Consider the following 23,382-nt stretch of genomic DNA (forward strand, 5'->3'; position numbering starts at 1 on the left):
CCCTCCGCGCGCCAGCCAGAGACGGGACCCCCGCCCCGTTCGCTGGGCCTGGCGCGGGGGGCGGGGTGCGGCCCACGCCGCCGTGGTGGCTCCGGGGAGCCCTGAGCGCAAGGCAGCCCTGCCTCCACGGGCCCCCGACCCGGGCGCCAGGGCGCGCGTCTCCGCGCGGGAAGCCGCTGCGGGGCCGGGACTCCAGGACGCCAGCGCGCTCCCTCACCGCGCCGCCCGCCAGCCAGCCGGCGGCCGCTCGGCCCGAGCGCACCTGCCGGCCTCACCCCCACCGCAGCCCAGCCGGCCCCGACGGAGAGCTGCGGGCAGAGCTCACACGCCTGTCTTTGGCCTCTTGGCTTGGGCGCTACTCGGCGGCCCCGGGCGGCGCTACCGGGCCCCCATCTCCGACGCCGACACCGACGCCGACACACACACACGCGCACACACACGCGCGCACACGCACACACCCCCACCCCCACCCCCACCCCCACCCCGCGGCACCCCGGGAGCGCACACAATCCGAGCTCCGGGCCCCAGCCGGCCCCCACCGGCGCGCACTGCACGGGCCGGAGAGCCATCCGCCCAAGGGCCTTCGGGGGGGCGCCGGGAGGGAAGGGAAGGTCCGCGCTGAGCTGCGCAGGCCACAGACGCCCCGCGCTGCCTGGGAATCGGGCGCGGGTCAGGCTTGGCCAGGCTCCTCCCCCCGGCAGGACAGTGTCTGGCGGCGGCCCCGCCCCAGGGAGAGGGCACAGGGTGAGCCTAGTCCGCCTCGGGGCCTCGCTGGGACCGTGGGCGCCGCGCGCCGGCCCGAGCCCGAACCCGAGCCCGAGCCCGAGCCCGAGCCCGAGCCCGAGCCCGAGCCCTCGGCGCCTCTGCACGGGCGCGGAGCCTGTCTTGCAGACCGCGCGGGCCCACCGCCCGCCCCCGCGCAGCGGGTGCTCACCACTGGCGGTGCCGGGACGACGACGAGCGCCGCTGGGGAAGCCGTCTGGTGACCGCCGCCACCGGTGCATGGGTGGTTCAGTGGTAGAATTCTCGCCTGCCACGCGGGAGGCCCGGGTTCGATTCCCGGCCCATGCAGCGCGCCGCCCCCTTTTGGCCGCGCGCGCCCCCCGCTTCCTCGCGCACGCGCTCAAGCCACAGGGCCTGAGCCTGAACCAGCTGTGCTCACGCCGGGGCCCTGCCCTCCTGCCCCGCCCCGCTTCCCCCTGCCTACTTGTCTGTTCTCTCAGCCCCTGGCCGCCCTGGCCGCCACGCTCCACCCGGCTGCCCGCCCCCTGCCGCCCGCAGTGGCCCAGGTCCCTTGCCCGGCCCCACGTTGTCCTTGCCCTTTTTCTCTCCGTGACCCTGACCCAGACGGCGCTTCGCTCACCCACGTCACTTCAAGCAATGCTTCCAAGCACCGCCCGCGCCCGCCCGGGCACAGCCCACCTCCACGCTTTCCACATTCCCTCCCTCAATGGCTCATCCTACCCACACTCCCCAAACCCTCCTCTCTTTGCACGACGACCGACCACCAACCACCTTGCCACCCCTCTTCTGGAGGGGCCCTCAGCCACTCCTCAGAGCGCGCCAGGGAGCCCCGTTTCACAGCACGACATCCTCCCGATGGCAGCCCGGGATGCTCTCTATGGCGACCTGGCCGCGGTCCCCGTCAAACACGGGCCACTCCCCACTGCTAAAGTCATCGCGAGCACCAGGTCCATCCACCTTAGCCAGCACCGGCGCTAGCACACCCAGCCTCGAGGGACAGCGCCACCGCCACGGCTGTCACCAGCACGTCGAGTCCACGAACAGCGGCGCAGCAGCATGGGCATCACCGCCAAGGGCACACGGAGGTACCCTCCCCACCCCCCCCCCGCCCGGCCTCCACGACCCCCGCAGCACTTGGTCCACCACCAACCCCCAGGACCACCATCCCCACACCACCACCAGCACCAGCACCAGGACCACCCACCACCATGCCAGTAGCAGTTGCACCAGCAGCAGCAGCAGCAGCAGCAGCAGCAGCAGGACGTGCCCACCGCCAGCAGGCCAGCATGGGCAGTCACCAACAGACTGAAGTCCTCCGCGGTCACCACCACCACCGAGGCCACCATCAGCACACCGGCACGGGTAGCATGGCCCACGGCCCTGAAGTCCTTCACCCTCCCTCACCGCGACCCCACCAGCACCGAGTCCGCCACCAAGCCCCAGGACCACCAGCACACCACCACCGCGATAGCAGCAGCAGCAGCAGCAGCAGCAGCAGCAGGACTGAGGCCGGCGCCAGCGCACGGGCATGGGCATCGCCGAGTCCACTGTCTCCACCGGGGCCCCGGGGGACGCCGTCACCAACAGCGCCAAAGTTTGCCACCCCCATCACCGGTGGCGGCGGCGGGTGGCGGCAGCAGCAGCAGCAGCAGCAACACCAGTACCAGCGCCGCCGGCCCCTCCACCCCCACCAGCCCTTCTTGCCCCAACGTCCCCACCCCTGTCACCCGCCTCCACGCGCCCTCCTTTCCGAGTCCTCATTTGTCGATGATCGTGCGTTGCGTCTGTCCCTTTGGCCTCCCTGAATCTCAAGCCCACGACGACGACACCTGACACCTGAGACGTGGCTGGTGGTCCCCATGACGATGACGGGGAATGGTCATCTCCGGGTCGGTGGAATTCCTCACCCCGTGGGAACAGCTCCGACACCCGGTCTCTCCTTCCCTCCCTCCCTTCCTCCATCCCTCCATCCCTCCCTCTCTCTCTTTCCCTAGCCCGCCCGTGCAGCTGCCTGCTTGCCACCCCCGCCCCCTGCACCTCGCTCACTCGCTTGCTCGCTCGCTCGCTCGCTCACCCGCTCGTCTGCCCGGCCACCCTGCAGCGCAGCCCAGTGCAGCCCAGTGCAGCCCAGTGCAGCCCAGCGCAGCCCAGCGGCCTCCCGGCACCTCTCCCGCCCGCCGTCCACCGCCACCACGGGGTCTCCCAGCCCTCTGGCACCGGGACGACTCCCCATCGACACCCACCCCCACGTGCCACGTGCTGCTCCTTCCAGCCTCCAGGCTCAAACCCTCCATCTACCACCGACCCCTTGGACCCCACACCCACGTCCTACACTCAATGCCCGCAGTCCCGGTCTCCCACAGGCTCCTCAGGCACACGCCCAGCGTGTCCCCTCCCCTACCTCACAGCTCGCCCGCCCGCACAGGTGCACAGGTGCAGGCGAGGCGCCGGGCAGGGTGCCCTGCCTCAGTGGCCAGCCCCACTCTCGGCCAGTGCCCGCCGGCGCCACACCTCCCGGGCCCTCACTCCACGCACACACCCGGGACTCCTTCTCCCACTGCCCGGCTCGGGCCGCTCCTGGCCCTGCCCTCTTTCCGGGACGCTTTGCGCCTGTGCCCTGACCCCCGTGCGAGGCGACGCGCGGGGGAGAACACCTTCGTCCAGCGCTATCCCCCACCGTCGCGGACTCCCCGCACCCCCACCCCCACCCATACAGCCAGAGGGAGAGGCGAGGGCGCTGAGGGAACTGCCCGTGCTGACGGGAAGCACCCGGAGGCCCACAGGCGCTCCTCTCCACCGCCGGCCGGACGGTGTCCAAATCCAGCCAGCGAGCCCCGGAAGGCTCACGCAGAGCGCGGGCCGGCCTCTGCGCCTCCGACGGAGACAGTCTCTGGACACACAGCAAAGCCTTGGAGGGCGGCCGTGCAAGCGTTGGCAGGAAGGAGGCCGGGCGCTGCGGTTCACCTGCAGGAGCAGCGGCGCCAGGAGACCCGCACCCGGGCGGAGACAGGGCTGCAGGCTCTCCTGCCTGGGGGGGGGGGGGGGGCGCTAAGGCGCCAAGGGGAGCCCCTTCCGAGCGGCATCCAGCTGGGGGGCCGGCCACGTGGGGCTGGGGCCGGGGCCGGGCCGGCGGCCGGGGGCCGGGGTGGAGGAAGCTGTGTCGGGGAACACGCCTGCCCCTCTGCCCCAGGATTCGGGGTAGCGGTCGTGCAGTTGGACTGACCCGGGGCCTCCAAGGGCACCCCGTCTGTCCCCGGGGTGCCTCCGCCGCCTCCCACCTGCCCGGCCCGCGGGTTAGCCCCACTGGCCTCCTGCATCTATCTCCCTGCTCTCTGGCCTCCACTGCCTGGTGGTCCGGCCACCGGGAGACGCCCACAACCGCTTTCCAACCACCGCCTGCCCGGGCGGGGGCGGCGGGGGCCGGCGGGGGCCGGCGCTCTGCTCTCATCCCCGCCCAAGACCACCACCCACGTGCAGCTCCATCGCTGGCGGTTGCCGGGCCGACGGCCGGCCGAGAGAAGGCACCGGGGGCTCCAGCAAGTGACCCCCGACTCAGAGAGAGACAGGTGGCTCACCCTCCCCACAACCGGCCCCCTCCGCCTCGGCCCGCCGTCCCCACATCCCCCCAGCGCGGCCGCCGCCAAGTAGCACCTCACCAAGGAGCCAGCGGGGGGCTGGGGGCGGGGGGCTGCGAGCCGCCACGACCTTTCTCCCGGCGGCAGTGGTGCTGCGGGAGAGTCCAAGCACCCACGGAGGCCCGAGGCGCCCGGCCTGTGGGTGGCCTCGGCTGGGGTCGGATGGCGTCCCGGCCTGTCGGGCCTGGGGCGGAGCGAGACGGGGAGCCAGGCGAGCGTCCGGGGGAGGCGGCCCCGCGAGACGCCGAGACCTCCAGTCGGCCCACCTGCCGGCCGCCCAGCCAGCCAGCCAGCCAGCCAGCGAGGCCAAAAGGCTTGGGCCGGCCCGACGGAGCCCGCCAGGGCACCGCTCTGCAAGCCTTGCCTTGGGCTCGACGGGGCGGGTGGCCTCGTGCGCACGCGCAGCCTCGGTCGGGGCCAGGGAGACGCACGAGCGAGCTTGCGCTAAAAGGGGTGCGCGGCGGCGGCGCGCCGCGGAGGTCGGTCGCTAGGCATGGGCCAGGCCAGGCTTGCGAGAGGAAGAAGAAAGGCTTCCCTGACCGGGAATCGAACCCGGGCCGCGGCGGTGAGAGCGCCGAATCCTAACCACTAGACCACCAGGGAGCGTCAGGCTGCGCGCCTGGCCCGTGCGCCCTGGACCCGGCGCCTCCCTCCCTACCGCCCACTCGCCTCTGCTTGGCCTCCAGGACCCCCGCCGGGCCACGCGCAGCCGCCCGCCGGCCCCGCCGAGCCACCTGGCCGGACCGCCCGCCCGCCCGCCCGCCGCGCCGTCAAAACGCAGCACGCCTCCTCCTCCTCCTCTCTCACACACATACACACACACGCACTCAGCGTCGCGCCCGGCTCCCGGCTCCCGGCTCCCGGCTCCCGGCTCCCATCGGGCCTGAGCACCGGGAGCCGCGCAAAACGTTGGCCAGCTGCGTTGGCCGGGAATCGAACCCGGGTCAACTGCTTGGAAGGCAGCTATGCTCACCACTATACCACCAACGCTGCACAGCCCGGGCCGCCCCCGGACGCCGGCCCAGGCTCCGCACCAGCGCCTCCTCGCCCTCTCGCCACCGCCTCCGCCGCCTGCCGCAGCCCTGCCCCGACGTGCCGGCCGTCCGCGGCTCTGCGCCCCACCCGCGCCAGCCCCACGCAGCCCTTCCTTGCTGCTCCGCACGCACGACCGCCCGCCGCCGCCGCCTCCGCCGCCCGCCTCTGGGGGGCGCTCTCGCCGCCCTGCGGCTCCGGGGACCTCGGCTGCCCGCCGGGGAGCCCCGCCCCTTGCCCCCGGCGCGCGCTTCCCTCCCGCCACCCGCTCCCCGCCCCGCCCCGCCCCGCCCCGCCCCGCCCGCACGGTCGGCCCGGCCCCCACGGCCACCTCCACGGGAAGCCCGGCAGCCGGGCAGCTGTCCGTCGCGTGAGCGAGGAGCCCGTGGCGGCCAGCCTCCCGTCAGGAGGTCCCGGCTGGGCTGGGCCGAGCCCGCACGCGCCAGGGCGCCAGGGCGCCAGGGCCGACGAGGAAGGGCAGGGGGTGCGGGGGGTCGGGTCGACGGCGGGCAGGACGGGCCCCCGCGGTCGCCCCGCGCCTCTGGCCGCACGGGGCCGGGCGGAGGCACGAGGGAGGAGAAGGAGGAGGAGGAGGAGAAGGAGGCGTACGTTTGGGCAGCAGCGCGGCGGCGGCGCCCGCGACCAAAAGAGGGCGTGTCTCGCCTCCCCGTCGGGGAATCGAACCCCGGTCTCCCGCGTGACAGGCGGGGATACTCACCACTATACTAACGAGGACGGCGGCGGCGGCCGCCCGGGCGCCCGACCCCTCTCCGCCCGCCCGCCTGCCTGCCGGCCTGCCTGCCCGCGCCCACCCGGGCCCTCGACGTCCCGCGCGCCCGTCCTGCCAGGCGCCCGCCACGTGCCCCGGGCCACGGCCCAGCCGGCCCGACCCCCCGGCCGCCGCGTCAGCGCGCACAGCAGTCCCCCGGCCCGACTCGGAGCGTCGGGCCCCGGACCGGGACCCGCCGCCGCCCCCGCCCAGCCGCACGGGGATGGCGGCGGGAGAAGACGCCCGACACGGCGAGCAGGAGGCCCCGCGCCGGGGATGGGCCGCGGCGGGCGGCGGGGGCGGCGGGGGCGGCGGGGGGCCGGACGCCGGCAGCAGGGTGCGCGCCCCGGGAAGGGCGAGGCCGAGGGCGAGGCCGAGGGCGAGGGCGAGGGCGAAGGGGAGGGGTCGGCGGCCAGGATGGCGGCTGTGTGTCCAGAGACTGTCTCCGTCGGAGGCGCAGAGGCCGGCCCGCGCTCTGCGTGAGCCTTCCGGGGCTCGCTGGCTGGATTTGGACACCGTCCGGCCGGCGGTGGAGAGGAGCGCCTGTGGGCCTCCGGGTGCTTCCCGTCAGCACGGGCAGTTCCCTCAGCGCCCTCGCCTCTCCCTCTGGCTGTATGGGTGGGGGTGGGGGTGCGGGGAGTCCGCGACGGTGGGGGATAGCGCTGGACGAAGGTGTTCTCCCCCGCGCGTCGCCTCGCACGGGGGTCAGGGCACAGGCGCAAAGCGTCCCGGAAAGAGGGCAGGGCCAGGAGCGGCCCGAGCCGGGCAGTGGGAGAAGGAGTCCCGGGTGTGTGCGTGGAGTGAGGGCCCGGGAGGTGTGGCGCCGGCGGGCACTGGCCGAGAGTGGGGCTGGCCACTGAGGCAGGGCACCCTGCCCGGCGCCTCGCCTGCACCTGTGCACCTGTGCGGGCGGGCGAGCTGTGAGGTAGGGGAGGGGACACGCTGGGCGTGTGCCTGAGGAGCCTGTGGGAGACCGGGACTGCGGGCATTGAGTGTAGGACGTGGGTGTGGGGTCCAAGGGGTCGGTGGTAGATGGAGGGTTTGAGCCTGGAGGCTGGAAGGAGCAGCACGTGGCACGTGGGGGTGGGTGTCGATGGGGAGTCGTCCCGGTGCCAGAGGGCTGGGAGACCCCGTGGTGGCGGTGGACGGCGGGCGGGAGAGGTGCCGGGAGGCCGCTGGGCTGCGCTGGGCTGCACTGGGCTGCACTGGGCTGCACTGGGCTGCGCTGCAGGGTGGCCGGGCAGACGAGCGGGTGAGCGAGCGAGCGAGCGAGCAAGCGAGTGAGCGAGGTGCAGGGGGCGGGGGTGGCAAGCAGGCAGCTGCACGGGCGGGCTAGGGAAAGAGAGAGAGGGAGGGATGGAGGGATGGAGGAAGGGAGGGAGGGAAGGAGAGACCGGGTGTCGGAGCTGTTCCCACGGGGTGAGGAATTCCACCGACCCGGAGATGACCATTCCCCGTCATCGTCATGGGGACCACCAGCCACGTCTCAGGTGTCAGGTGTCGTCGTCGTGGGCTTGAGATTCAGGGAGGCCAAAGGGACAGACGCAACGCACGATCATCGACAAATGAGGACTCGGAAAGGAGGGCGCGTGGAGGCGGGTGACAGGGGTGGGGACGTTGGGGCAAGAAGGGCTGGTGGGGGTGGAGGGGCCGGCGGCGCTGGTACTGGTGTTGCTGCTGCTGCTGCTGCTGCCGCCACCCGCCGCCGCCACCGGTGATGGGGGTGGCAAACTTTGGCGCTGTTGGTGACGGCGTCCCCCGGGGCCCCGGTGGAGACAGTGGACTCGGCGATGCCCATGCCCGTGCGCTGGCGCCGGCCTCAGTCCTGCTGCTGCTGCTGCTGCTGCTGCTGCTGCTGCTATCGCGGTGGTGGTGTGCTGGTGGTCCTGGGGCTTGGTGGCGGACTCGGTGCTGGTGGGGTCGCGGTGAGGGAGGGTGAAGGACTTCAGGGCCGTGGGCCATGCTACCCGTGCCGGTGTGCTGATGGTGGCCTCGGTGGTGGTGGTGACCGCGGAGGACTTCAGTCTGTTGGTGACTGCCCATGCTGGCCTGCTGGCGGTGGGCACGTCCTGCTGCTGCTGCTGCTGCTGCTGCTGCTGCTGGTGCAACTGCTACTGGCATGGTGGTGGGTGGTCCTGGTGCTGGTGCTGGTGGTGGTGTGGGGATGGTGGTCCTGGGGGTTGGTGGTGGACCAAGTGCTGCGGGGGTCGTGGAGGCCGGGCGGGGGGGGGGGGTGGGGAGGGTACCTCCGTGTGCCCTTGGCGGTGATGCCCATGCTGCTGCGCCGCTGTTCGTGGACTCGACGTGCTGGTGACAGCCGTGGCGGTGGCGCTGTCCCTCGAGGCTGGGTGTGCTAGCGCCGGTGCTGGCTAAGGTGGATGGACCTGGTGCTCGCGATGACTTTAGCAGTGGGGAGTGGCCCGTGTTTGACGGGGACCGCGGCCAGGTCGCCATAGAGAGCATCCCGGGCTGCCATCGGGAGGATGTCGTGCTGTGAAACGGGGCTCCCTGGCGCGCTCTGAGGAGTGGCTGAGGGCCCCTCCAGAAGAGGGGTGGCAAGGTGGTTGGTGGTCGGTCGTCGTGCAAAGAGAGGAGGGTTTGGGGAGTGTGGGTAGGATGAGCCATTGAGGGAGGGAATGTGGAAAGCGTGGAGGTGGGCTGTGCCCGGGCGGGCGCGGGCGGTGCTTGGAAGCATTGCTTGAAGTGACGTGGGTGAGCGAAGCGCCGTCTGGGTCAGGGTCACGGAGAGAAAAAGGGCAAGGACAACGCGGGGCCGGGCAAGGGACCTGGGCCACTGCGGGCGGCAGGGGGCGGGCAGCCGGGTGGAGCGTGGCGGCCAGGGCGGCCAGGGGCTGAGAGAACAGACAAGTAGGCAGGGGGAAGCGGGGCGGGGCAGGAGGGCAGGGCCCCGGCGTGAGCACAGCTGGTTCAGGCTCAGGCCCTGTGGCTTGAGCGCGTGCGCGAGGAAGCGGGGGGCGCGCGCGGCCAAAAGGGGGCGGCGCGCTGCATGGGCCGGGAATCGAACCCGGGCCTCCCGCGTGGCAGGCGAGAATTCTACCACTGAACCACCCATGCACCGGTGGCGGCGGTCACCAGACGGCTTCCCCAGCGGCGCTCGTCGTCGTCCCGGCACCGCCAGTGGTGAGCACCCGCTGCGCGGGGGCGGGCGGTGGGCCCGCGCGGTCTGCAAGACAGGCTCCGCGCCCGTGCAGAGGCGCCGAGGGCTCGGGCTCGGGCTCGGGCTCGGGCTCGGGCTCGGGCTCGGGTTCGGGCTCGGGCCGGCGCGCGGCGCCCACGGTCCCAGCGAGGCCCCGAGGCGGACTAGGCTCACCCTGTGCCCTCTCCCTGGGGCGGGGCCGCCGCCAGACACTGTCCTGCCGGGGGGAGGAGCCTGGCCAAGCCTGACCCGCGCCCGATTCCCAGGCAGCGCGGGGCGTCTGTGGCCTGCGCAGCTCAGCGCGGACCTTCCCTTCCCTCCCGGCGCCCCCCCGAAGGCCCTTGGGCGGATGGCTCTCCGGCCCGTGCAGTGCGCGCCGGTGGGGGCCGGCTGGGGCCCGGAGCTCGGATTGTGTGCGCTCCCGGGGTGCCGCGGGGTGGGGGTGGGGGTGGGGGTGGGGGTGTGTGCGTGTGCGCGCGTGTGTGTGCGCGCGTGTGTGTGTCGGCGTCGGTGTCGGCGTCGGAGATGGGGGCCCGGTAGCGCCGCCCGGGGCCGCCGAGTAGCGCCCAAGCCAAGAGGCCAAAGACAGGCGTGTGAGCTCTGCCCGCAGCTCTCCGTCGGGGCCGGCTGGGCTGCGGTGGGGGTGAGGCCGGCAGGTGCGCTCGGGCCGAGCGGCCGCCGGCTGGCTGGCGGGCGGCGCGGTGAGGGAGCGCGCTGGCGTCCTGGAGTCCCGGCCCCGCAGCGGCTTCCCGCGCGGAGACGCGCGCCCTGGCGCCCGGGTCGGGGGCCCGTGGAGGCAGGGCTGCCTTGCGCTCAGGGCTCCCCGGAGCCACCACGGCGGCGTGGGCCGCACCCCGCCCCCCGCGCCAGGCCCAGCGAACGGGGCGGGGGTCCCGTCTCTGGCTGGCGCGCGGAGGGCTCGGCTGCCCGCGTGGCGGGCGTGTGGCCGTGGTGAGGCCTCCAGGTGGCCACGCCTCGTGGGCGCCCCGGGGCGGGGGCGGGGGCGGGGGCGGGGGCGGGGACGGGGGGTGGAGACCACGGGATGAATGGGGGCCGGCGGAAAGGACAGGCCGTCGGGACCCCGCGCTCCCGGCGGGCGGGCGGGCGGGCGGAGGTGTAGGGCGGGGCTGGGAGAGCGAGGAGGCGAGCGAGGCGCGCCCCTCAGCGGGCACAGGTGGGAGCGTGGCCCGGCCCGCGCGGGGCTGTCGGCATTTCGGCCCGCGGCTCGCCTGCAGGGGGCGGCGGCGGGAAGGAAGAGGGCAAACGGAGCCCCCGGAGAGCCGGGCAGGAGAGACGTGCCGCCGAGTTGCCGAGGCCCGCGGCCGCCGTGCGATGAGGAGGAGGGAGAGGCACGGGAGGTGGCGGGGGAGGGAGGGCGCGGGGGCGCCAAGCCTGCGGCCGGGAGGGCCGAGGCGCTGCAGCTGCGTGGGTCGGGTCCCGGGCCACGTGTGCCAGGGCGCCGCCAGCCCGCAGCGGCGTGTAAGGCGGGACAGACAGGGCGTCGTCCAGGCCCGGGTGCGGAGAGCCCGCGTTGGGCGGGCCAAAAGGTGGGCGTGTCAGGAGTGGGATTCGAACCCACGCCTCCAGGGGAGACTGCGACCTGAACGCAGCGCCTTAGACCGCTCGGCCATCCTGACGGCAGGCCTGGGCGCGCCGCCGCTCGCCTGGCTGGGACCCGGCGCCGACCCGGAGCTGGCTGGCGGCCGTGTGGGTGCGCGACGGACGGACGGACGGACGGACGGGACTCGCGTCCCGGTCGACGAGGCCAACGGCCCGCCGACTGACTCTGCTGGCGCCGCCGCCCTCGTCGCGGTCCTCGCCGCCGCCCCCTCCCCCTCCCCCTCGCCCTCGCCCTCGCCCTCGCCATCGGCCTCGCCCTCGCCCTTCCCGGGGCGCGCACCCTGCTGCCGGCGTCCGGCCCCCCGCCGCCCCCGCCGCCCGCCGCGGCCCATCCCCGGCGCGGGGCCTCCTGCTCGCCGTGTCGGGCGTCTTCTCCCGCCGCCATCCCCGTGCGGCTGGGCGGGGGCGGCGGCGGGTCCCGGTCCGGGGCCCGACGCTCCGAGTCGGGCCGGGGGACTGCTGTGCGCGCTGACGCGGCGGCCGGGGGGTCGGGCCGGCTGGGCCGTGGCCCGGGGCACGTGGCGGGCGCCTGGCAGGACGGGCGCGCGGGACGTCGAGGGCCCGGGTGGGCGCGGGCAGGCAGGCCGGCAGGCAGGCGGGCGGGCGGAGAGGGGTCGGGCGCCCGGGCGGCCGCCGCCGCCGTCCTCGTTAGTATAGTGGTGAGTATCCCCGCCTGTCACGCGGGAGACCGGGGTTCGATTCCCCGACGGGGAGGCGAGACACGCCCTCTTTTGGTCGCGGGCGCCGCCGCCGCGCTGCTGCCCAAACGTACGCCTCCTTCTCCTCCTCCTCCTCCTTCTCCTCCCTCGTGCCTCCGCCCGGCCCCGTGCGGCCAGAGGCGCGGGGCGACCGCGGGGGCCCGTCCTGCCCGCCGTCGACCCGACCCCCCGCACCCCCTGCCCTTCCTCGTCGGCCCTGGCGCCCTGGCGCCCTGGCGCGTGCGGGCTCGGCCCAGCCCAGCCGGGACCTCCTGACGGGAGGCTGGCCGCCACGGGCTCCTCGCTCACGCGACGGACAGCTGCCCGGCTGCCGGGCTTCCCGTGGAGGTGGCCGTGGGGGCCGGGCCGACCGTGCGGGCGGGGCGGGGCGGGGCGGGGCGGGGCGGGGAGCGGGTGGCGGGAGGGAAGCGCGCGCCGGGGGCAAGGGGCGGGGCTCCCCGGCGGGCAGCCGAGGTCCCCGGAGCCGCAGGGCGGCGAGAGCGCCCCCCAGAGGCGGGCGGCGGAGGCGGCGGCGGCGGGCGGTCGTGCGTGCGGAGCAGCAAGGAAGGGCTGCGTGGGGCTGGCGCGGGTGGGGCGCAGAGCCGCGGACGGCCGGCACGTCGGGGCAGGGCTGCGGCAGGCGGCGGAGGCGGTGGCGAGAGGGCGAGGAGGCGCTGGTGCGGAGCCTGGGCCGGCGTCCGGGGGCGGCCCGGGCTGTGCAGCGTTGGTGGTATAGTGGTGAGCATAGCTGCCTTCCAAGCAGTTGACCCGGGTTCGATTCCCGGCCAACGCAGCTGGCCAACGTTTTGCGCGGCTCCCGGTGCTCAGGCCCGATGGGAGCCGGGAGCCGGGAGCCGGGAGCCGGGAGCCGGGCGCGACGCTGAGTGCGTGTGTGTGTATGTGTGTGAGAGAGGAGGAGGAGGAGGCGTGCTGCGTTTTGACGGCGCGGCGGGCGGGCGGGGGGGCGGGCGGGCGGTCCGGCCAGGTGGCTCGGCGGGGCCGGCGGGCGGCTGCGCGTGGCCCGGCGGGGGTCCTGGAGGCCAAGCAGAGGCGAGTGGGCGGTAGGGAGGGAGGCGCCGGGTCCAGGGCGCACGGGCCAGGCGCGCAGCCTGACGCTCCCTGGTGGTCTAGTGGTTAGGATTCGGCGCTCTCACCGCCGCGGCCCGGGTTCGATTCCCGGTCAGGGAAGCCTTTCTTCTTCCTCTCGCAAGCCTGGCCTGGCCCATGCCTAGCGACCGACCTCCGCGGCGCGCCGCCGCCGCGCACCCCTTTTAGCGCAAGCTCGCTCGTGCGTCTCCCTGGCCCCGACCGAGGCTGCGCGTGCGCACGAGGCCACCCGCCCCGTCGAGCCCAAGGCAAGGCTTGCAGAGCGGTGCCCTGGCGGGCTCCGTCGGGCCGGCCCAAGCCTTTTGGCCTCGCTGGCTGGCTGGCTGGCTGGCTGGGCGGCCGGCAGGTGGGCCGACTGGAGGTCTCGGCGTCTCGCGGGGCCGCCTCCCCCGGACGCTCGCCTGGCTCCCCGTCTCGCTCCGCCCCAGGCCCGACAGGCCGGGACGCCGTCCGACCCCAGCCGAGGCCACCCACAGGCCGGGCGCCTCGGGCCTCCGTGGGTGCTTGGACTCTCCCGCAGCACCACTGCCGCCGGGAGAAAGGTCGTGGCGGCTCGCAGCCCCCCGCCCCCAGCCCCCCGCTGGCTCCTTGGTGAGGTGCTACTTGGCGGCGGCCGCGCTGGGGGGATGTGGGGACGGCGGGCCGAGGCGGAGGGGGCCGGTTGTGGGGAGGGTGAGCCACCTGTCTCTCTCTGAGTCGGGGGTCACTTGCTGGAGCCCCCGGTGCCTTCTCTCGGCCGGCCGTCGGCCCGGCAACCGCCAGCGATGGAGCTGCACGTGGGTGGTGGTCTTGGGCGGGGATGAGAGCAGAGCGCCGGCCCCCGCCGGCCCCCGCCGCCCCCGCCCGGGCAGGCGGTGGTTGGAAAGCGGTTGTGGGCGTCTCCCGGTGGCCGGACCACCAGGCAGTGGAGGCCAGAGAGCAGGGAGATAGATGCAGGAGGCCAGTGGGGCTAACCCGCGGGCCGGGCAGGTGGGAGGCGGCGGAGGCACCCCGGGGACAGACGGGGTGCCCTTGGAGGCCCCGGGTCAGTCCAACTGCACGACCGCTACCCCGAATCCTGGGGCAGAGGGGCAGGCGTGTTCCCCGACACAGCTTCCTCCACCCGGCCCCCGGCCGCCGGCCCGGCCCCGGCCCCAGCCCCACGTGGCCGGCCCCCCAGCTGGATGCCGCTCGGAAGGGGCTCCCCTTGGCGCCTTAGCGCCCCCCCCCCAGGCAGGAGAGCCTGCAGCCCTGTCTCCGCCCGGGTGCGGGTCTCCTGGCGCCGCTGCTCCTGCAGGTGAACCGCAGCGCCCGGCCTCCTTCCTGCCAACGCTTGCACGGCCGCCCTCCAAGGCTTTGCTGTGTGTCCAGAGACTGTCTCCGTCGGAGGCGCAGAGGCCGGCCCGCGCTCTGCGTGAGCCTTCCGGGGCTCGCTGGCTGGATTTGGACACCGTCCGGCCGGCGGTGGAGAGGAGCGCCTGTGGGCCTCCGGGTGCTTCCCGTCAGCACGGGCAGTTCCCTCAGCGCCCTCGCCTCTCCCTCTGGCTGTATGGGTGGGGGTGGGGGTGCGGGGAGTCCGCGACGGTGGGGGATAGCGCTGGACGAAGGTGTTCTCCCCCGCGCGTCGCCTCGCACGGGGGTCAGGGCACAGGCGCAAAGCGTCCCGGAAAGAGGGCAGGGCCAGGAGCGGCCCGAGCCGGGCAGTGGGAGAAGGAGTCCCGGGTGTGTGCGTGGAGTGAGGGCCCGGGAGGTGTGGCGCCGGCGGGCACTGGCCGAGAGTGGGGCTGGCCACTGAGGCAGGGCACCCTGCCCGGCGCCTCGCCTGCACCTGTGCACCTGTGCGGGCGGGCGAGCTGTGAGGTAGGGGAGGGGACACGCTGGGCGTGTGCCTGAGGAGCCTGTGGGAGACCGGGACTGCGGGCATTGAGTGTAGGACGTGGGTGTGGGGTCCAAGGGGTCGGTGGTAGATGGAGGGTTTGAGCCTGGAGGCTGGAAGGAGCAGCACGTGGCACGTGGGGGTGGGTGTCGATGGGGAGTCGTCCCGGTGCCAGAGGGCTGGGAGACCCCGTGGTGGCGGTGGACGGCGGGCGGGAGAGGTGCCGGGAGGCCGCTGGGCTGCGCTGGGCTGCACTGGGCTGCACTGGGCTGCGCTGCAGGGTGGCCGGGCAGACGAGCGGGTGAGCGAGCGAGCGAGCGAGCAAGCGAGTGAGCGAGGTGCAGGGGGCGGGGGTGGCAAGCAGGCAGCTGCACGGGCGGGCTAGGGAAAGAGAGAGAGGGAGGGATGGAGGGATGGAGGAAGGGAGGGAGGGAAGGAGAGACCGGGTGTCGGAGCTGTTCCCACGGGGTGAGGAATTCCACCGACCCGGAGATGACCATTCCCCGTCATCGTCATGGGGACCACCAGCCACGTCTCAGGTGTCAGGTGTCGTCGTCGTGGGCTTGAGATTCAGGGAGGCCAAAGGGACAGACGCAACGCACGATCATCGACAAATGAGGACTCGGAAAGGAGGGCGCGTGGAGGCGGGTGACAGGGGTGGGGACGTTGGGGCAAGAAGGGCTGGTGGGGGTGGAGGGGCCGGCGGCGCTGGTACTGGTGTTTGCTGCTGCTGCTGCTGCTGCTGCTGCTGCCGCCACCGCCGCCGCCACCGGTGATGGGGGTGGCAAACTCTGGCGCTGTTGGTGACGGCGTCCCCCGGGGCCCCGGTGGAGACAGTGGACTCGGCGATGCCCATGCCCGTGCGCTGGCGCCGGCCTCAGTCCTGCTGCTGCTGCTGCTGCTGCTGCTGCTGCTATCGCGGTGGTGGTGTGCTGGTGGTCCTGGGGCTTGGTGGCGGACTCGGTGCTGGTGGGGTCGCGGTGAGGGAGGGTGAAGGACTTCAGGGCCGTGGGCCATGCTACCCGTGCCGGTGTGCTGATGGTGGCCTCGGTGGTGGTGGTGACCGCGGAGGACTTCAGTCTGTTGGTGACTGCCCATGCTGGCCTGCTGGCGGTGGGCACGTCCTGCTGCTGCTGCTGCTGCTGCTGCTGCTGCTGCTGCTGGTGCAACTGCTACTGGCATGGTGGTGGGTGGTCCTGGTGCTGGTGCTGGTGGTGGTGTGGGGATGGTGGTCCTGGGGGTTGGTGGTGGACCAAGTGCTGCGGGGGTCGTGGAGGCCGGGCGGGGGGGGGGGTGGGGAGGGTACCTCCGTGTGCCCTTGGCGGTGATGCCCATGCTGCTGCGCCGCTGTTCGTGGACTCGACGTGCTGGTGACAGCCGTGGCGGTGGCGCTGTCCCTCGAGGCTGGGTGTGCTAGCGCCGGTGCTGGCTAAGGTGGATGGACCTGGTGCTCGCGATGACTTTAGCAGTGGGGAGTGGCCCGTGTTTGACGGGGACCGCGGCCAGGTCGCCATAGAGAGCATCCCGGGCTGCCATCGGGAGGATGTCGTGCTGTGAAACGGGGCTCCCTGGCGCGCTCTGAGGAGTGGCTGAGGGCCCCTCCAGAAGAGGGGTGGCAAGGTGGTTGGTGGTCGGTCGTCGTGCAAAGAGAGGAGGGTTTGGGGAGTGTGGGTAGGATGAGCCATTGAGGGAGGGAATGTGGAAAGCGTGGAGGTGGGCTGTGCCCGGGCGGGCGCGGGCGGTGCTTGGAAGCATTGCTTGAAGTGACGTGGGTGAGCGAAGCGCCGTCTGGGTCAGGGTCACGGAGAGAAAAAGGGCAAGGACAACGCGGGGCCGGGCAAGGGACCTGGGCCACTGCGGGCGGCAGGGGGCGGGCAGCCGGGTGGAGCGTGGCGGCCAGGGCGGCCAGGGGCTGAGAGAACAGACAAGTAGGCAGGGGGAAGCGGGGCGGGGCAGGAGGGCAGGGCCCCGGCGTGAGCACAGCTGGTTCAGGCTCAGGCCCTGTGGCTTGAGCGCGTGCGCGAGGAAGCGGGGGGCGCGCGCGGCCAAAAGGGGGCGGCGCGCTGCATGGGCCGGGAATCGAACCCGGGCCTCCCGCGTGGCAGGCGAGAATTCTACCACTGAACCACCCATGCACCGGTGGCGGCGGTCACCAGACGGCTTCCCCAGCGGCGCTCGTCGTCGTCCCGGCACCGCCAGTGGTGAGCACCCGCTGCGCGGGGGCGGGCGGTGGGCCCGCGCGGTCTGCAAGACAGGCTCCGCGCCCGTGCAGAGGCGCCGAGGGCTCGGGCTCGGGCTCGGGCTCGGGCTCGGGCTCGGGCTCGGGTTCGGGCTCGGGCCGGCGCGCGGCGCCCACGGTCCCAGCGAGGCCCCGAGGCGGACTAGGCTCACCCTGTGCCCTCTCCCTGGGGCGGGGCCGCCGCCAGACACTGTCCTGCCGGGGGGAGGAGCCTGGCCAAGCCTGACCCGCGCCCGATTCCCAGGCAGCGCGGGGCGTCTGTGGCCTGCGCAGCTCAGCGCGGACCTTCCCTTCCCTCCCGGCGCCCCCCCGAAGGCCCTTGGGCGGATGGCTCTCCGGCCCGTGCAGTGCGCGCCGGTGGGGGCCGGCTGGGGCCCGGAGCTCGGATTGTGTGCGCTCCCGGGGTGCCGCGGGGTGGGGGTGGGGGTGGGGGTGGGGGTGTGTGCGTGTGCGCGCGTGTGTGTGCGCGCGTGTGTGTGTCGGCGTCGGTGTCGGCGTCGGAGATGGGGGCCCGGTAGCGCCGCCCGGGGCCGCCGAGTAGCGCCCAAGCCAAGAGGCCAAAGACAGGCGTGTGAGCTCTGCCCGCAGCTCTCCGTCGGGGCCGGCTGGGCTGCGGTGGGGGTGAGGCCGGCAGGTGCGCTCGGGCCGAGCGGCCGCCGGCTGGCTGGCGGGCGGCGCGGTGAGGGAGCGCGCTGGCGTCCTGGAGTCCCGGCCCCGCAGCGGCTTCCCGCGCGGAGACGCGCGCCCTGGCGCCCGGGTCGGGGGCCCGTGGAGGCAGGGCTGCCTTGCGCTCAGGGCTCCCCGGAGCCACCACGGCGGCGTGGGCCGCACCCCGCCCCCCGCGCCAGGCCCAGCGAACGGGGCGGGGGTCCCGTCTCTGGCTGGCGCGCGGAGGGCTCGGCTGCCCGCGTGGCGGGCGTGTGGCCGTGGTGAGGCCTCCAGGTGGCCACGCCTCGTGGGCGCCCCGGGGCGGGGGCGGGGGCGGGGGCGGGGGCGGGGGCGGGGACGGGGGGTGGAGACCACGGGATGAATGGGGGCCGGCGGAAAGGACAGGCCGTCGGGACCCCGCGCTCCCGGCGGGCGGGCGGGCGGGCGGGCGGGCGGAGGTGTAGGGCGGGGCTGGGAGAGCGAGGAGGCGAGCGAGGCGCGCCCCTCAGCGGGCACAGGTGGGAGCGTGGCCCGGCCCGCGCGGGGCTGTCGGCATTTCGGCCCGCGGCTCGCCTGCAGGGGGCGGCGGCGGGAAGGAAGAGGGCAAACGGAGCCCCCGGAGAGCCGGGCAGGAGAGACGTGCCGCCGAGTTGCCGAGGCCCGCGGCCGCCGTGCGATGAGGAGGAGGGAGAGGCACGGGAGGTGGCGGGGGAGGGAGGGCGCGGGGGCGCCAAGCCTGCGGCCGGGAGGGCCGAGGCGCTGCAGCTGCGTGGGTCGGGTCCCGGGCCACGTGTGCCAGGGCGCCGCCAGCCCGCAGCGGCGTGTAAGGCGGGACAGACAGGGCGTCGTCCAGGCCCGGGTGCGGAGAGCCCGCGTTGGGCGGGCCAAAAGGTGGGCGTGTCAGGAGTGGGATTCGAACCCACGCCTCCAGGGGAGACTGCGACCTGAACGCAGCGCCTTAGACCGCTCGGCCATCCTGACGGCAGGCCTGGGCGCGCCGCCGCTCGCCTGGCTGGGACCCGGCGCCGACCCGGAGCTGGCTGGCGGCCGTGTGGGTGCGCGACGGACGGACGGACGGACGGACGGGACTCGCGTCCCGGTCGACGAGGCCAACGGCCCGCCGACTGACTCTGCTGGCGCCGCCGCCCTCGTCGCGGTCCTCGCCGCCGCCCCCTCCCCCTCCCCCTCGCCCTCGCCCTCGCCCTCGCCATCGGCCTCGCCCTCGCCCTTCCCGGGGCGCGCACCCTGCTGCCGGCGTCCGGCCCCCCGCCGCCCCCGCCGCCCGCCGCGGCCCATCCCCGGCGCGGGGCCTCCTGCTCGCCGTGTCGGGCGTCTTCTCCCGCCGCCATCCCCGTGCGGCTGGGCGGGGGCGGCGGCGGGTCCCGGTCCGGGGCCCGACGCTCCGAGTCGGGCCGGGGGACTGCTGTGCGCGCTGACGCGGCGGCCGGGGGGTCGGGCCGGCTGGGCCGTGGCCCGGGGCACGTGGCGGGCGCCTGGCAGGACGGGCGCGCGGGACGTCGAGGGCCCGGGTGGGCGCGGGCAGGCAGGCCGGCAGGCAGGCGGGCGGGCGGAGAGGGGTCGGGCGCCCGGGCGGCCGCCGCCGCCGTCCTCGTTAGTATAGTGGTGAGTATCCCCGCCTGTCACGCGGGAGACCGGGGTTCGATTCCCCGACGGGGAGGCGAGACACGCCCTCTTTTGGTCGCGGGCGCCGCCGCCGCGCTGCTGCCCAAACGTACGCCTCCTTCTCCTCCTCCTCCTCCTTCTCCTCCCTCGTGCCTCCGCCCGGCCCCGTGCGGCCAGAGGCGCGGGGCGACCGCGGGGGCCCGTCCTGCCCGCCGTCGACCCGACCCCCCGCACCCCCTGCCCTTCCTCGTCGGCCCTGGCGCCCTGGCGCCCTGGCGCGTGCGGGCTCGGCCCAGCCCAGCCGGGACCTCCTGACGGGAGGCTGGCCGCCACGGGCTCCTCGCTCACGCGACGGACAGCTGCCCGGCTGCCGGGCTTCCCGTGGAGGTGGCCGTGGGGGCCGGGCCGACCGTGCGGGCGGGGCGGGGCGGGGCGGGGCGGGGCGGGGCGGGGCGGGGAGCGGGTGGCGGGAGGGAAGCGCGCGCCGGGGGCAAGGGGCGGGGCTCCCCGGCGGGCAGCCGAGGTCCCCGGAGCCGCAGGGCGGCGAGAGCGCCCCCCAGAGGCGGGCGGCGGAGGCGGCGGCGGCGGGCGGTCGTGCGTGCGGAGCAGCAAGGAAGGGCTGCGTGGGGCTGGCGCGGGTGGGGCGCAGAGCCGCGGACGGCCGGCACGTCGGGGCAGGGCTGCGGCAGGCGGCGGAGGCGGTGGCGAGAGGGCGAGGAGGCGCTGGTGCGGAGCCTGGGCCGGCGTCCGGGGGCGGCCCGGGCTGTGCAGCGTTGGTGGTATAGTGGTGAGCATAGCTGCCTTCCAAGCAGTTGACCCGGGTTCGATTCCCGGCCAACGCAGCTGGCCAACGTTTTGCGCGGCTCCCGGTGCTCAGGCCCGATGGGAGCCGGGAGCCGGGAGCCGGGAGCCGGGAGCCGGGCGCGACGCTGAGTGCGTGTGTGTGTATGTGTGTGAGAGAGGAGGAGGAGGAGGCGTGCTGCGTTTTGACGGCGCGGCGGGCGGTCCGGCCAGGTGGCTCGGCGGGGCCGGCGGGCGGCTGCGCGTGGCCCGGCGGGGGCCCTGGAGGCCAAGCAGAGGCGAGTGGGCGGTAGGGAGGGAGGCGCCGGGTCCAGGGCGCACGGGCTAGGCACGCAGCCTGACGCTCCCTGGTGGTCTAGTGGTTAGGATTCGGCGCTCTCACCGCCGCGGCCCGGGTTCGATTCCCGGTCAGGGAAGCCTTTTTTCTTCCTCTCGCAAGGCTGGCCTGGCCCATGCCTAGGGACCGGCCGCCGCCGCCGCGCACCCCTTTTAGCGCAAGCTCGCTCGTGCGTCTCCCTGGCCCCGACCGAGGCTGCGCGTGCGCACTTGTTTACAGCCGAAGGCTATTTGGAGCTGCTGTGCACCTCCGCCAGGATATACTCCCCCTTTCTCTCGCCCCTTATGCCAGTTTCCCGTCCGAATGCTTCTCCAGCGAAATCACACACCGTCCTTTTGTGAAGTCTGCATTCCATTCAGTGTGTTCTATTACCAGTATGTAACACATTGTCCATATACTAGGTTTGTCTTTCCCTCCCTTCCGTGTTCTGTCCTATCTTTGAAGACCTTTTGGAAGGCTCCTCCTTTTGGAAGAATCCTCTTTTTTTCCATATTTCACTCTGCTTGTTATTTTTGTGGCCGTGCTGGCAGGAATCAAAAATTCCTGTTTTTTTTGGTGATCCTGCAGGACACTCCCCGACCGCTTAGGCATTTAGCCTCTTGTCTTGTGGGATAGTCCACTCTCATATTAATACGTATCTATACTCTGAAACTAATGGGTTTCTTTAGTATAGGATGTTGATCATAAGACTCTGGTAAGAAAATGTAAGGGAATCAAAAAGTCCTTTGGCCCGTGCCCAGTGGTCTGCTGTTACCCCTGTACGTGTAACTAATTTGGACTGTGATTTTTTTTTTTTTAATGAAAACCTTTGATTCAACCCAAAATGTGTCCAGGAGGAATCAATGTGTTTCAGTTACCTGCTTCATTGTCTAGCATAGAAACTCCATGCTACTATGTTCTGTTTTATGAAGAGGACTTTGATCAGGTTTTAGAAGCAGGATGAACTACCTTGTTTATATTTAGCAAACTGTCCATATTAAGTGTACCAGTATTGGTGTTTTTCTGAGTTTAAGCATGTGTAATGGACGATCTGGGCTTCTCTAGCCAGGCGTCTCCGAATGGCAGCATCTACCAGTGGAAATGCCAGAAGTTTTGGTAAAATGCCCTTGCTGTTAAAAAAAATCCTGAAAAGTTAATGTTCTTACAATATCATAGAGCCGCTCAAATTACTTTTATTACTAAAAGTTATTCCCTGATTTAGAGTAACTTGCAGTTTGGTTTCACATTTCAGTGTAAAAATGTATGGTTATACTCATAGATTAGTAATTCTCTATGGAGTTCCAGACCCTCTTTGGCGATGGTTTTGAATCGCTATGAAGGGAGTAATGGGAGGTGTTCAATCTACCCTGTATCTCAGGTCTCCAGATGCTTCTTTGCCTCCCCACGGAATATTTAGGACTGCTCGAGAGTCACATTCAGGAGGAACTTTGGACATCACTGTCGTTTTTAAGTATTTTAATAAATGCTGGAACAGCTGGGTTGAAAATTCACAAAGAGGTAATGTGACTGATATTCCTTAAAGCTTAGGGAAAGAAGAACATCAGGGTGGTTTCCCAAGCTGGGATGTTAGTTCAAATCAGCCGCAAGCTGTTTCCCCAGCACTTCCCCTCCCTGTGCCGGTTCCTCTCCCTCCCACCATTCTCAAGTTCCTCCGGTGCTGAATTTGGTCTCCTGTGCAGGTCTCAATTTTGGGAGAAAGAAGCGGCCACTGCCTGCTGATGCCAAGAAATTGGGAAGAAAAGAAGCAAGGACTCTAGTGTCGCACAACCGGGATGGTTTAATGATCTGGCTTTTAGAACCACACAACTGGGATCTACTTGCAATCTCAAGGTGAAAAAAAAAAAGGAGTCTCACAGGTAATACTAGTGTCTCATTAATAATCTATAAATACGACCTGCAAGAGCCAGCAGGAAGGTGTAGTCTCTGTGGCGCAATCGGTTAGCGCGTTCGGCTGTTAACCGAAAGGTTGGTGGTTCGATCCCACCCAGGGACGACTGGATTTTCAGTTTTCCTTTTTTACTAAACATCGATGTTCCACTTCTAATCCAATATTCTACGAATCAGTTAGTAAAAGAACATATAGTAAGATGTTCTCTAGTGAGAGATGTTCCCCAGGTCTTGCATCCCATGAGATCAGGAGCTATCTACGGCCAAACTAGAGACACGGTACTTCTCTTCCTTCTGGAAGCTAAACCTTTCATAGCTGTATTTCTGCAGAATTCCACAGCCAGTGGGCCTCTGCAAATGAGTGGTGCTAATACTAAAATCAGTTAAGGCTCTTTCACATCTAGTTTATTCTTGCAGCAAATGCTAAGCCCCTGGAGAAATTCAATGATCCCTGGACAAGTTTAAAAGGGATTAAAGTTTAGCATTTCATGCATTGATGTGCTCTAATTTGTCCTACTACCTACTTATAGTTGGGCACTGCCCTTATACATAGGGCTACAGTGAAGGTCCTAGAAATAATCTTTTAAGGGCTTTGCCTGTGACTCCCAACTCTTTTCCTTTCGTATTACACTCTTTTGGTGATCCTGTCAACTTTCAAATTTGTGTCTCCAGAACTTCTCCGAATTCTAAACCCAGCCACGCGTCCACCTGCCTGCTTCACATGACCCCTTCCTTAGGGTCATCCTCTTCCTGAGTCCAACTTCTCCCCAGTCCCTAAGCAGGAGTCTTTTCCAGCATTTACACTCCTAGGGAATTAATGGCAGTGCCATCACCTTTAGGGAAAACAAGCCAGACAGCAACGCGACTTCCTTGAAGTCTCTCTGCCTCGCCCGGCAAATCCATGGGTCATCAGGTTCTTGCCATTTTAACTTCTCTGCCTTCCCTTCCACTGCCAGTTTCCTTGGGAAGTGGACACAGCTCAGCCTGAAAAGTCCTGGTTTAGTATGAGGTACGTGTTGCCAGAACTCAGGTTTTGGTTTGTTCCCACTCCAGGAACTGCAGGGAGCTGGACTCCGCTTCAGCCAAAGCCAACTTTTCATCCTCTCAGATGTCCTTCTTAGCTCGGGAGTCAGGACAGGAAGACCATGGAGGGGAAACTCAGTTGGCTCAGACTTTCTTCCAGAACGCTTTTAGAAGAACAAAATCCTGCCTTGTCCCTAGTCTCTGCCT

The 23,382-nt window shown here is 71.0% G+C and overlaps 15 non-coding genes across 15 annotated transcripts; 8 read left to right on the forward strand and 7 right to left on the reverse strand.

The window, feature by feature from the left end:
- The first annotated feature begins 1,000 nt into the window (after positions 1–1,000).
- TRNAG-GCC (transfer RNA glycine (anticodon GCC)) lies at positions 1,001–1,071 on the forward strand. The gene has a single exon. It is a non-coding gene; the product is annotated as a tRNA-Gly (tRNA).
- Positions 1,072–4,910: 3,839 nt separating this feature from the next.
- Positions 4,911–4,982, reverse strand: TRNAE-CUC (transfer RNA glutamic acid (anticodon CUC)). Its single transcript has one exon. It is a non-coding gene; the product is annotated as a tRNA-Glu (tRNA).
- A 315-nt stretch (positions 4,983–5,297) lies between these two features.
- On the reverse strand, positions 5,298–5,369 carry TRNAG-UCC (transfer RNA glycine (anticodon UCC)). Its single transcript has one exon. It is a non-coding gene; the product is annotated as a tRNA-Gly (tRNA).
- Positions 5,370–6,074: 705 nt separating this feature from the next.
- On the reverse strand, positions 6,075–6,146 carry TRNAD-GUC (transfer RNA aspartic acid (anticodon GUC)). The gene has a single exon. It is a non-coding gene; the product is annotated as a tRNA-Asp (tRNA).
- Positions 6,147–9,184: 3,038 nt separating this feature from the next.
- On the reverse strand, positions 9,185–9,255 carry TRNAG-GCC (transfer RNA glycine (anticodon GCC)). The gene has a single exon. It is a non-coding gene; the product is annotated as a tRNA-Gly (tRNA).
- A 1,636-nt stretch (positions 9,256–10,891) lies between these two features.
- On the reverse strand, positions 10,892–10,974 carry TRNAL-CAG (transfer RNA leucine (anticodon CAG)). Its single transcript has one exon. It is a non-coding gene; the product is annotated as a tRNA-Leu (tRNA).
- A 625-nt stretch (positions 10,975–11,599) lies between these two features.
- On the forward strand, positions 11,600–11,671 carry TRNAD-GUC (transfer RNA aspartic acid (anticodon GUC)). Its single transcript has one exon. It is a non-coding gene; the product is annotated as a tRNA-Asp (tRNA).
- A 705-nt stretch (positions 11,672–12,376) lies between these two features.
- On the forward strand, positions 12,377–12,448 carry TRNAG-UCC (transfer RNA glycine (anticodon UCC)). Its single transcript has one exon. It is a non-coding gene; the product is annotated as a tRNA-Gly (tRNA).
- A 323-nt stretch (positions 12,449–12,771) lies between these two features.
- On the forward strand, positions 12,772–12,843 carry TRNAE-CUC (transfer RNA glutamic acid (anticodon CUC)). The gene has a single exon. It is a non-coding gene; the product is annotated as a tRNA-Glu (tRNA).
- A 3,838-nt stretch (positions 12,844–16,681) lies between these two features.
- TRNAG-GCC (transfer RNA glycine (anticodon GCC)) lies at positions 16,682–16,752 on the reverse strand. Its single transcript has one exon. It is a non-coding gene; the product is annotated as a tRNA-Gly (tRNA).
- A 1,650-nt stretch (positions 16,753–18,402) lies between these two features.
- TRNAL-CAG (transfer RNA leucine (anticodon CAG)) lies at positions 18,403–18,485 on the reverse strand. Its single transcript has one exon. It is a non-coding gene; the product is annotated as a tRNA-Leu (tRNA).
- Positions 18,486–19,110: 625 nt separating this feature from the next.
- On the forward strand, positions 19,111–19,182 carry TRNAD-GUC (transfer RNA aspartic acid (anticodon GUC)). The gene has a single exon. It is a non-coding gene; the product is annotated as a tRNA-Asp (tRNA).
- Positions 19,183–19,897: 715 nt separating this feature from the next.
- On the forward strand, positions 19,898–19,969 carry TRNAG-UCC (transfer RNA glycine (anticodon UCC)). Its single transcript has one exon. It is a non-coding gene; the product is annotated as a tRNA-Gly (tRNA).
- A 303-nt stretch (positions 19,970–20,272) lies between these two features.
- On the forward strand, positions 20,273–20,344 carry TRNAE-CUC (transfer RNA glutamic acid (anticodon CUC)). The gene has a single exon. It is a non-coding gene; the product is annotated as a tRNA-Glu (tRNA).
- A 1,840-nt stretch (positions 20,345–22,184) lies between these two features.
- On the forward strand, positions 22,185–22,258 carry TRNAN-GUU (transfer RNA asparagine (anticodon GUU)). Its single transcript has one exon. It is a non-coding gene; the product is annotated as a tRNA-Asn (tRNA).
- Positions 22,259–23,382: the final 1,124 nt, after the last annotated feature.

Source organism: Vulpes vulpes, chromosome 5 (genome assembly GCF_048418805.1).
Source record: "Vulpes vulpes isolate BD-2025 chromosome 5, VulVul3, whole genome shotgun sequence".
Taxonomy (NCBI): domain Eukaryota; kingdom Metazoa; phylum Chordata; class Mammalia; order Carnivora; family Canidae; genus Vulpes; species Vulpes vulpes.